This window comes from Condylura cristata, unplaced genomic scaffold (genome assembly GCF_000260355.1).
Source record: "Condylura cristata isolate star-nosed mole 26May11 unplaced genomic scaffold, ConCri1.0 scaffold00004, whole genome shotgun sequence".
Taxonomy (NCBI): Eukaryota; Metazoa; Chordata; class Mammalia; order Eulipotyphla; family Talpidae; genus Condylura; species Condylura cristata.
In genome coordinates, this window is record NW_004567105.1 from 36,842,592 (window position 1) to 36,852,231 (window position 9,640).

At 46.4% G+C, this 9,640-nt stretch overlaps 1 pseudogene; it reads right to left on the reverse strand.

Annotated features, from left to right (window-relative positions):
- The window catches only part of LOC101618890, a 21,239-nt pseudogene extending 12,206 nt beyond the window's left edge, over positions 1–9,033 (reverse strand).
- Between the last annotated feature and the right edge of the window lie 607 nt (positions 9,034–9,640).

Here is a 9,640-nt window from a genome sequence, read left to right on the forward strand (position 1 = left end):
ACGAAGTACACTGCTGAGGGGAGCAGCGGGCGGGTCAGGAGAGGTCTGCCCCGGCATGTGGTCACCTCCGGGGCAGGCAGGAGTCGAACTCATGCAGAAGCCGTCTTAGATTCTCAGTGCTGTGCTTTAACCCGCTGCGCCACCAGGGAGGGCCTCAGCATAGCATTCTTGAGGCAGAGTTACTTCTTCCTCAGCAAATCTTAGTCCTCACTTACAAATTCTTCAACTGATTGGTGAAGGCCCACCCATGTTGCGGAAGACAGCTTCCTTTGCTGAAAGCCGGCTGACTACAAACGTTTACCACATCTAACAGATGAAATTCACAGCAACATGTAACCTGATGTGTGCTACCCACACAGCTGGACACCATCCTCCAGCCTGAAGGATACATCAAACTACCCATTACGATGTCTCCTTGAGCATTTGCAAGTTGTCAAAATTCTCACTGAGGTTTGTTCTTCATTATGTGGTGCTGGGAACTGACCTCAACAAGCTGTAGGGAGGCAGGCAGGACAGGGTCTTTAGGTGGGATCAGCGTTGGCATGCGAAGATTCTAAGAAGGGGGGAAAGGGGAGCGGGAACAAGGAAGACATGGGAGTTGGAGTTGGGTGCAAGTCTTCCTGATCATTTTCTCAGTAGGTCTTTATTTGTACTGTGTAGCAAGTCGTTTATTACAATAATGCATAAGGTAAGTTAATAAGAAATCACCAAAAAAGTTCTCAAGGAAGAGGGAAACAGTGCATCCTCTTCCTGTCACTTTATGGCATACTAGACTATACACATTTGTGATAACTTTCATGTATATGGATGTTTAACTATGACTCAAAGGATAAGGGGTCTGGGAAAGGATGAGCTATTAGTAAAAGATTGTTAGGAGTCTTAGGGAAGGAATAGATTGTGTTAGCAGAGTTATCAGTGATTGTCTAAAGAGAAGCTAATGGCTAACTTAAGGATAGTAGAGAGTAGTTAGTGTTTGTTTTAGGAAAAGGTTAATTAAGACAATCATGGTGATTGTCTAAGAAAAGGGTAAATTAAAAGGAAGTCACATAGTCATGCATTAAGCAAAACCTGTGTCAATAATGTTAGGAAATTGTCCATGTATCTTTATGTCCTGGAAGTTTTATCAGAGGTTTGCTTTTTGTTTCAAAAGATGGAGGAAGCTTCCAGGAGTCTTGATGCCTTGGGTGGGGAGGTGGGAGGGTGTCTTCTCTCTCTTGGAGCTTGCCTTTTGTCTCCGGACACACAGGAATTTCGGGCCCTGGGGCGGCTTGTATTTTGCTCTAGCCAGGTAGCCAATTGATGAAGCTAAGGCAATCCAGTTGCAAGCTGATGGTTGCTCAGAATATTTTTGATATTATGATTATAGAAAAAAGGGAGGTCGTAACATAAGTTAGGAAAGGAAATTTTTATTTTTTCAGAGCTTTTCCCTTCCATCTGGAATTTGTCAGTTAACAGAAGTTGCATAGCTTGTGCCAATGTGGGTTGTTAGAAAATAGCCTGCATCATTGAATTAAGCAGTGGTCAAAGTAAGAGATTGGCCAGAAAGTGTGTCCCACTGTGGGATTCCACAGGGCAAAGGTCCAGCTCTGGTGAGACCAGCGGCCCCATAGAGCCAGATACAGCCTCCATTTATTGTTAGTCCCTGCAGGAAAGACTATGCCTGCTATCTAGCTGCAGAGCCTGGTAAGCCTCCTCGGAGCGACTGTCATGAGACTCCCCTAAGAGAGTGAATCTGGGTAGGGGTTGGAGTGAATGGTATGGGGCACTATCGACTTGCTCAAACTTTGTCTCAGATCTGCTTTCCTCCTTCCATCCCCTCTGGCTCTATATCCAGAGGCCTTCACAGAGTTCTGTGGCTGGACTGGCCGAGCTTAATTGGCAGCAAGAGAACTTTAGCATTGGGGGAGCACTGGGGTCTCCTCCCACTGCATGCAACACAAGTCCTTTTGATTCAGGGGATTTTGGTCAGTGAACTTAGTCTTCAATCACCTATAGTTTTGGGTCCTCACTATGGTAGAGTCTGTTCAAGTGGGAATAATTGAATGGTGAGAATCATGGCATTCTTAAAGGGATTTTATGGGTAAGAAATAACTCCCAATTAGTAGTGAATTAATAGTGTTGGGCTTTTGCGCTCTTCTTTGTCATGATTTTCAGCCTCCCAGGAATCATACAAAGCTGCCTCTCTTTCATATGTGCTTAAGAACTCTCGTTTGATGCCTTTGGATGGAAAGGGCTTTTAAGACTGCATTTTCTTTACCACGAAACAGTGAAAGTAGGTGTATGAGTATTTGCTTTCAGAAAAATACGGCTATTTGAACAACTTTAAAACAGAACCTGTATAAATTGTGTTAGACCATTAATATTTCTACTTTGAATTACAGAAGGTTGGTGTTTGAACGCACGCTTAAGAGTAGAAAAAGGGGACTATTCAATGAAATGAATTTTCTCTAAAAAAAAAATCACTTTTTAACTACCTCTTAAGAAACTAAATAATCCATCTTACTTTATCACCATGAACTTGGAAGTGGGAAAATGGATCTTGTCCAAAGAGATACACAATATTTTGATTTAGAAGATATTTTGCTTTTGTAGGAGTACTTTGATTGATAACAGGAATCAACGACACTATTAATAGCAGCTCCCCCAAAGCTCCACTATACAAATAAATCTCTCACATCTTTTTTAGCTGCTAAGACAGATGCTTACTAGATTTATTGTTCCTTTCATATAATGTGGCCTTGAAGTGAGCCAAGAATTTCTCAGCAGTTTGAGTTGACAAAGCATGTGAATTCTTATCTGCCTTTAGGAAATGGTGCTGTAAACTATCTGGATCTTCACGAAGTGAGGGAAATGAATTTTTGGCTGTTTCTGCTTGTTCATTTTCAGCTATAAAGTTCCTCTTTCTCTGTGTCCAAGGTGCAAGTTTAATGACAAGGTGCAAGTTTAATGACAAGTTTAATGGAGATAGCTTACTTTGCATGAGGATGCCACAGGATTTGGGTGGACAGTGTTTTCCTATAGCCTAAGTCAAACCCTCTCAGCTGCATTTTGGCTTTGCTCATAGGAATGGGGTTTGACTTAGGCTTTCTCTCCTTAGTTCCCTCTGACTGGTCACCCATTCTGAGGCTTACCCCCAAGGGACAACCTCTCCCTGGGCCAGGATCTAAAGGGATCCTGATGCTGCATCCCATCTTTTACTTTACCCCCACATGACTCAGCTGGCTACCCTGTGACCAGATCCCTCACAGAGCAGTCCTTGCTTTGACTTTCCATCTCCCTCACCTGAGTAAATCATCCAATACTCTGAATCGGCATAAAAACCCAGCTGCCTCCTCTGGGTCTTTATCAGTGGAGTGGACACACCTGCCCCGCCCCTGCCCCATTCCTGGCCTTGTTTCCCCTCCCACAGAAGCTACCTCTGGCCTCAGGATATCAGTTAATTTTATGTGTCAACTCAGTGGGAATGTGATTAACACTTAAATCAGTAAACATGGAGAAAAGCAGATTGTCCTCCATGAAATGGGTGGGCCTTACCTCATCAGTTGAAAATATGAACAACACAAAAAGAACAGCCCCTCCACCAAGCCAGAGGGAGTTCAGCAGGTCGCACCAGCAGCTCTCCCTGCAGGGCCCCCTACTGAGCGGCCTCAGCTGCCATCAGAGTAGAAGTGATGTTTTCATAGTAACTCTCTTTCTTTGTTCCCATGATGTATCCTTTTGGTCTGTTTCCCTGGAAAATCACAACACACTGCCTTGTGTGATAGTACCTCAAAATCAGCATGTGTGTCTAGTTTGCCTCCATACAGAGATAGGCATCCACTGTGGGAAGATGAGGCTTCACAGTGGCTGCAGGAAGAACTTAGCCAGAAGCATCTAGCCAGCAGTCTTTGCAGCTGCTCTTCCCTCTGTTGGAATGACCTTCCTCTATGCTCTTGTGGAATTGTACCCATATTTTGCTTTAGGTCAGTACTCAAATACCCCTTCTCAAAAGAACAACCTCCATTGCCCTGCATGGCCTCCCCTGACTGGTGGGACTTCACAGCAGCGCCAGCTCTGGCCACCCCCAAGGCTTCACATGAGTGTGGTTGTTTTATTCAGTCTTCATCTCCAGCCCCACAGCTGTGGTGTCCATAAGTTTTTCCTCCTCTGTCACTGTCTCCCTTGTGCCAGGGTTGGGGGGTGGGTGGCATGGTTCAGCACAGATAGATATAGGGAAAGGATTTATTGGTACAACAAGGTCTGCTCTGCCTAATCATAGAGTAAGATGTGTGCACTCATGTACTGTGAATGTGAGCCAGCTCAGAATCCTACAGCTAAGGTTACATTACTTTGATGAAAAATATATTTTCCTATAGCAAATATCTCATAAGGTTGAGAGTTCACATTAAGAATAATTCTCTATGGTAATGGCACATGGGTGATTTGGTGATGGGAAACCCACAGGGAATACAACTGATATAAAAAATGCATAGAATGATATAAGAATAAACTGTAAAAAAATGGAAATGAATAAAAAAGAGAATACATTCTGGGGACATTAGCAGGAAATTTTATAGTGTGAAGACCTCTGTTATAAAGAGGTACTCTGGCCCCAATCACAAGGAATGAAACATGTATGACTGGAGTCTGAGAGGACCTTTGTCGCACCAGGCAGACACCCTTCTGTGCTTCCCTGGACCCCCGTGCTCTTGGGGTGTGCTCTTGTGCAGCCTCCCCTGGGAAGGGAGGTCTCTGCAGAGCGTGTGAACACTTGGTAAAATAGACCGGGAGGAGGGGGGAGCTAGCATCACACCTTCTTCCTGAGCTAAACGATCTGACACCTGCCAGCACCTGCTGGGTGCCAGCATGAGCAGGTGGTCCCTAGAAACGCTGGCTCAGACTGGTCGGGAGGTGCTGCATCGCCTTCTGGAGTTGCATTTCTCTGGCTTTAGAGTGGCAGCGTCTGCGTTTGGCTGGCAGAGGGACATGGAGACACACGTAAGGGCAGCCCAGGGCTGAGAAACTCCTGAAGCACCCACCACCTGACCTGGCAGCTTTGGGCCCCAGCCGTCCCCCTGCCAGCTGGCAGTCATGCAGTGGACATGCTGGGAACCATTTGAGAATGGCTTGGGGTCCAGACACACTGGGGAAAGCAGACAGCTTTGGAGTCAGCCAATTGTCAGATGGCAACCTGGACTGACCTCATGTGCGCAGAAGAGGTTGGCTAGGCCGGTAGATCTCAGTGGTGTCATTTGCTCATCTTTAACAGGAACGGTGCTCACCTGGTCTGGCTAGAGGCAGTGGGGCCCTGGCACAGCAGAAACACTTGAGCAGAAATATGTTTGTCTCCTGTTCATCCATGGCTTTGTGTGTGCCTTGTTTCCTTTAACAGTCTGCTTTGCATGTACATGGTTTTTTTTTTAGGGTTTCTTCTTTTTGTAATCATTTTACTTTTTTATATATCCTCTGATAGGAGAGTCCAGAGGTTCAGGTGCCAGGAGCGAGGGAAAGGGGTAGAAGAACAAAATGAACAATAAAAAGGAAAAAATAAATTACTACTCCCTTTGTACCCCAAGGCCTGCCTGCGCCCCACCATGTGAGTGAGCACCAGGAAAGTTGAGTGTCCAGCCAGTGGTGGCAGCGATTGGTCAGCAGGCTCCAGGCCCTTCTGGAAGGGGCAACAGCTTGGGTCAGGGACCTTCCTCATCCTCGCCATCCTCCTCATCTTCCTCCTCTTCCTCTTCAGACGAGTAACTGTCCAGAGTGAGGTCCACCACGTTGGCTCCTGGCTTCCAGTTCTCAACAGTACCCACCCCGCAGACCCCCACCCAGCCACCAGCACCATGGAGTGCACCGCGGCCCCTCCCCACCGCTGTTGATGTTGGGGTAGGAAGGAGCGCGCGCGCTGGCGTGGGAGGCGCCAAGCATGAGGCTGCTGCTCCACAGGCTGCAGCTGAGCTCCTTGTGGGTGCGGATGGGGCACCACGCGCCATCCACCAAGTACTCAGTCTCGTTGGCGTCCTGACACTCAGAATCTTGGAGAGGAGCCCATCGATGATGAGCTGGTCCTAGGGAGCAGGCTTGTCGCTCACGGGACACATCCAGGTGAGCTTCTTCTCGTTCATCTGGAGGCAGAAGATGGCGTCAAAGCACTGCAGGTGGGCACAGATCTCCACCCCGCAGGGCACCGAGAGCTGCGTCTTCACCAGCGAGTAGATAAGGGAGACACGCCCGCTGGTGGTGCCATTTGGGTCAGGATCCAGGTGCAGCTTCCCTCTGACCAGAGCCTTGCACAGCTCTGTTAGGTCACCTAGGCCAACGCCTTCTTCCCATACCCTTTCTCACTTTCCTCTTAAACACACACACACACACACACACACACACACACACATCTTCTACTCCCTTTCCATTTTTCCCTTTTGACGTGACTGTAGATGATGATGAAGTTCCTGGTATGGGATATTCCCCAGGTCTCCATGAAGTCTGGCAGTGGTTTCTTTCTAATTGAAAAAAGATCAATTTGTGTTCATAATTCGCTTGTCTCCCTCCTCTCTAGCAGTTATTTCGTTCAAACCCAGAGCAGGTTTCCTTGCTTGCCTGTATGCTTTTCCTGTCTTACATGTCTAGAGAAGTGATTTTTTAAGAAGTTTTGTTTTATTTATTTATGCATACAAGAGCTGGGGTGTACGCCATAGGTGGGGGAGAGGATTGAGAGGCTTCACCAGAGACAGAGTGGGGAGCAGAACAGGCAGATGATGAAGTACACTGCTGAGGGGAGCAGCGGGCGGGTCAGGAGAGGTCTGCTGTGCCATGTGGTAGGCTCCGTGGCCAGGGATTGAATTTGTGCTGCAGTTGCTGCAGATAGCTTCATAGTGCTGAGACTTAACTCCTTGAACAACCAGGGAAGAACTAGGCAAGCGATTTTTTAAAAAAGATTTATTTATTTATTCATATAGAACTGGGGCACAGGCCAGAGATGCGGAGGGTAAGAGGCTTCACCAGGAACAGAGCGGGGAGCAGAACAGGCAGATCGAGGAAGTACACTGCTGAGGGGAGCAGCGGGCATGTCAGGAGAGGTCTGCCTCGCCATGTGGAGGTGTCCGGGGCAGGCGGGAATCAAACTCATGCTGAAGTGGCTTAAGCTTCTTAGTGCTGTGCTTTAACCCGCCACCAGGGAGGGCCAGGCAAGCGATTTTTAAGAGGGCTTTCACTTGCTTCCCTCTGAACATCTGAAAACACAGGAGCAGATCATAGCTCATATTTACAAATGTAGCTATAATAGGGTAGACCCGGGAAGGGGAAGGTTCCAGGTTCCCTGCCCCACCCTAAGGAAAGGTGGAGCTGAGCAGGAGGGGAGAAGCAAGATAAAACTGGGAAAAGAAGAAAGGAGGCCAAGAAGAATACCTGGAGGAGGCGTGTGGAGCAGAGACATGTGAGGAAGCTGCATTTGCTTGTCCCAGGGACTTGGGGGACATGGAAGGAGACACTTGAAAGAGACAGAGACGTGGGTGAGAGACACGCGGTGGGGAGGCTGACAGTAGCAGCCTTTATCTTGACTTGGATTTTGATTTTGCTCTTTTCCTTCTAGACTTATCTGGCTGCTTCTGCCCCTTTCCTATGGGCTCCCACCAGGAGGTGCCTTGTGACTTGTGACAAGCTTTTGGGCCTTTGCAGCCCTGATTTTGGCCAAGCCTGTTTGACTGGGCATTTGCTCATGAAGGGTTAGGCAACTTTGGGTACTTAATTGGAAACTATTTTAAGTATATTCTTTTTCTTCTCTCTTGTATTATTTGTATTAAAGTTCTTTTTCATTAAAGGTCTTCTGCACTAGAGTATGTTTTGTCTTGATGCAGTAGGAAGAAGAATCTACTTAAAGCAGGCAGGTTTTAGAGTCCTGGGGTTCCCCTCTACCTGCCCTGTAACAGAGCTACAGTGTGTAACACATTGTATGTGTTGACAGCAAAAAATCCCCAGGACTGCAATACCTCAACCCCTTAAGCCCAGGACAGTAATTTTTCTACTTGTGAGATAGTGAGTTCTATTTTTAATTGAGAGATAACTTTAACACAGTAAAATGCATGATCATAATGTTTATGAAGGAGGAGTTTTAAACTCATGACCTTAAACTTGTGAGAAGTTTATGACCACTGATTAAAAACAAGTAAAACTGCAGGGCCATGCGGAACAGTCTTGATTGATTTGGAACTCAAACCCAAAAGGTGAGGGCTGGTGTGGGAGCGTGTGGATGTCCCTGCAGCTCTGATCAGCTCTGCAACCCTGTGCTGCTTGCAGAAATTTGACCTTTGAAAAGACCAAATTGTAAAACTTGAGACTGTAAAATCTAAAATTGCAAAGGTTAATCGCCATCCTAATTAGCTTCCTACTGGTAGCATTAACAGCATAAGGATTTTCCTCTATTTAGAGTCTTGTGATGTTTCTGATCAACCTGGCCCTCCGACTTTCTCAATAATAATAATAATAATAATAATAATAATAATAATAATAATAATAATAATAATAATAATAATAATAATAATAAACCCTCCTGTTTCATTTCCTGTGGCCAACAGCAAAGTTGTGAAGCTTCAGGAAATTCTTCCAGTATGCAGCAGCTCTTAGGTTTGCCATTGTCAGTCCTGTACATGCTTAACATTGGTGGTTAGAATAATTTGTGAGCCTCCCTGGTGGTGCTACATGTTAAAACACAGCACTGCAAAGCTAGCTGCAGCTGCTTCAGTGAGAGTTCGATATCCAGGCCAGGAGGTCACCCACATGGCACAGCAGACCTGTCCTGTCTTGCTCACTGCTCCCCTCAGCAGTGTTATTTCAATGGATCTGCATGCCTGATCCCAACTCTGTCTCTGGTGAATCCTCTCACTACCTCTATACCTCTGGTCTGCATAAATAAATAAATCTTAAAAAAAAAAAAGAGGAATTATTTGTGAGGACCCAACCCCAAATGAGCTGAGAGGCAGACTCAGTCTGGCTGGGAAGGCTCACTCAACCTTGGTCCTGCTGCTGCCAGAAGGGCTTGAGCATCATACACAGGGCCATATTCTGTACTCTGGCTGTGGCATGCAAGTGTGAAAGCCATGTAACATGGGAGATCTTGCCCTGCAGACCCGTCCACCTCCTCTACCTGGGATTCTGAAGGCATTTCTCAGGAATGGCTATAAAGAATCATGCAGTCAGATAATGCTCAGAGGTTTCAGCTGATAAAAATAGCATTCACTATTTAGACTTTCTTCCTTGACATTGGAATCAATACATGCTACGGAAATGCTGATTCCTGCAAGCAAGAAAATGTGATGGTACTCAGAGAACAAATAGTGACAAGAGCAGTGAGCATGGGGAAGAGTGTCAGACTGCAGATATGCACCCTAACAGAGACATTTTCCAGCCTCAACTCTAGAATGATACAAGGTGTCCCTGTGCCTTCAGGCCTGGGAATGTGCCTCCTCAACTCACTGTTTATCTCCTGACACCTCTGGTTACTGGAAATGAGCACAGTGGTGGGAAGTCCCAAGAAGGCAGGTGTGAATCACACGTGAGTCCTGAGAATCCTGAGAAAGTACAGCCTTCCCCACAAGTCTTTCCTGCCCTGTCCTATTTTTCTTGAGTCATGGTTTTTGTACCTGCAGTTCTGAGACATAAATTTGGC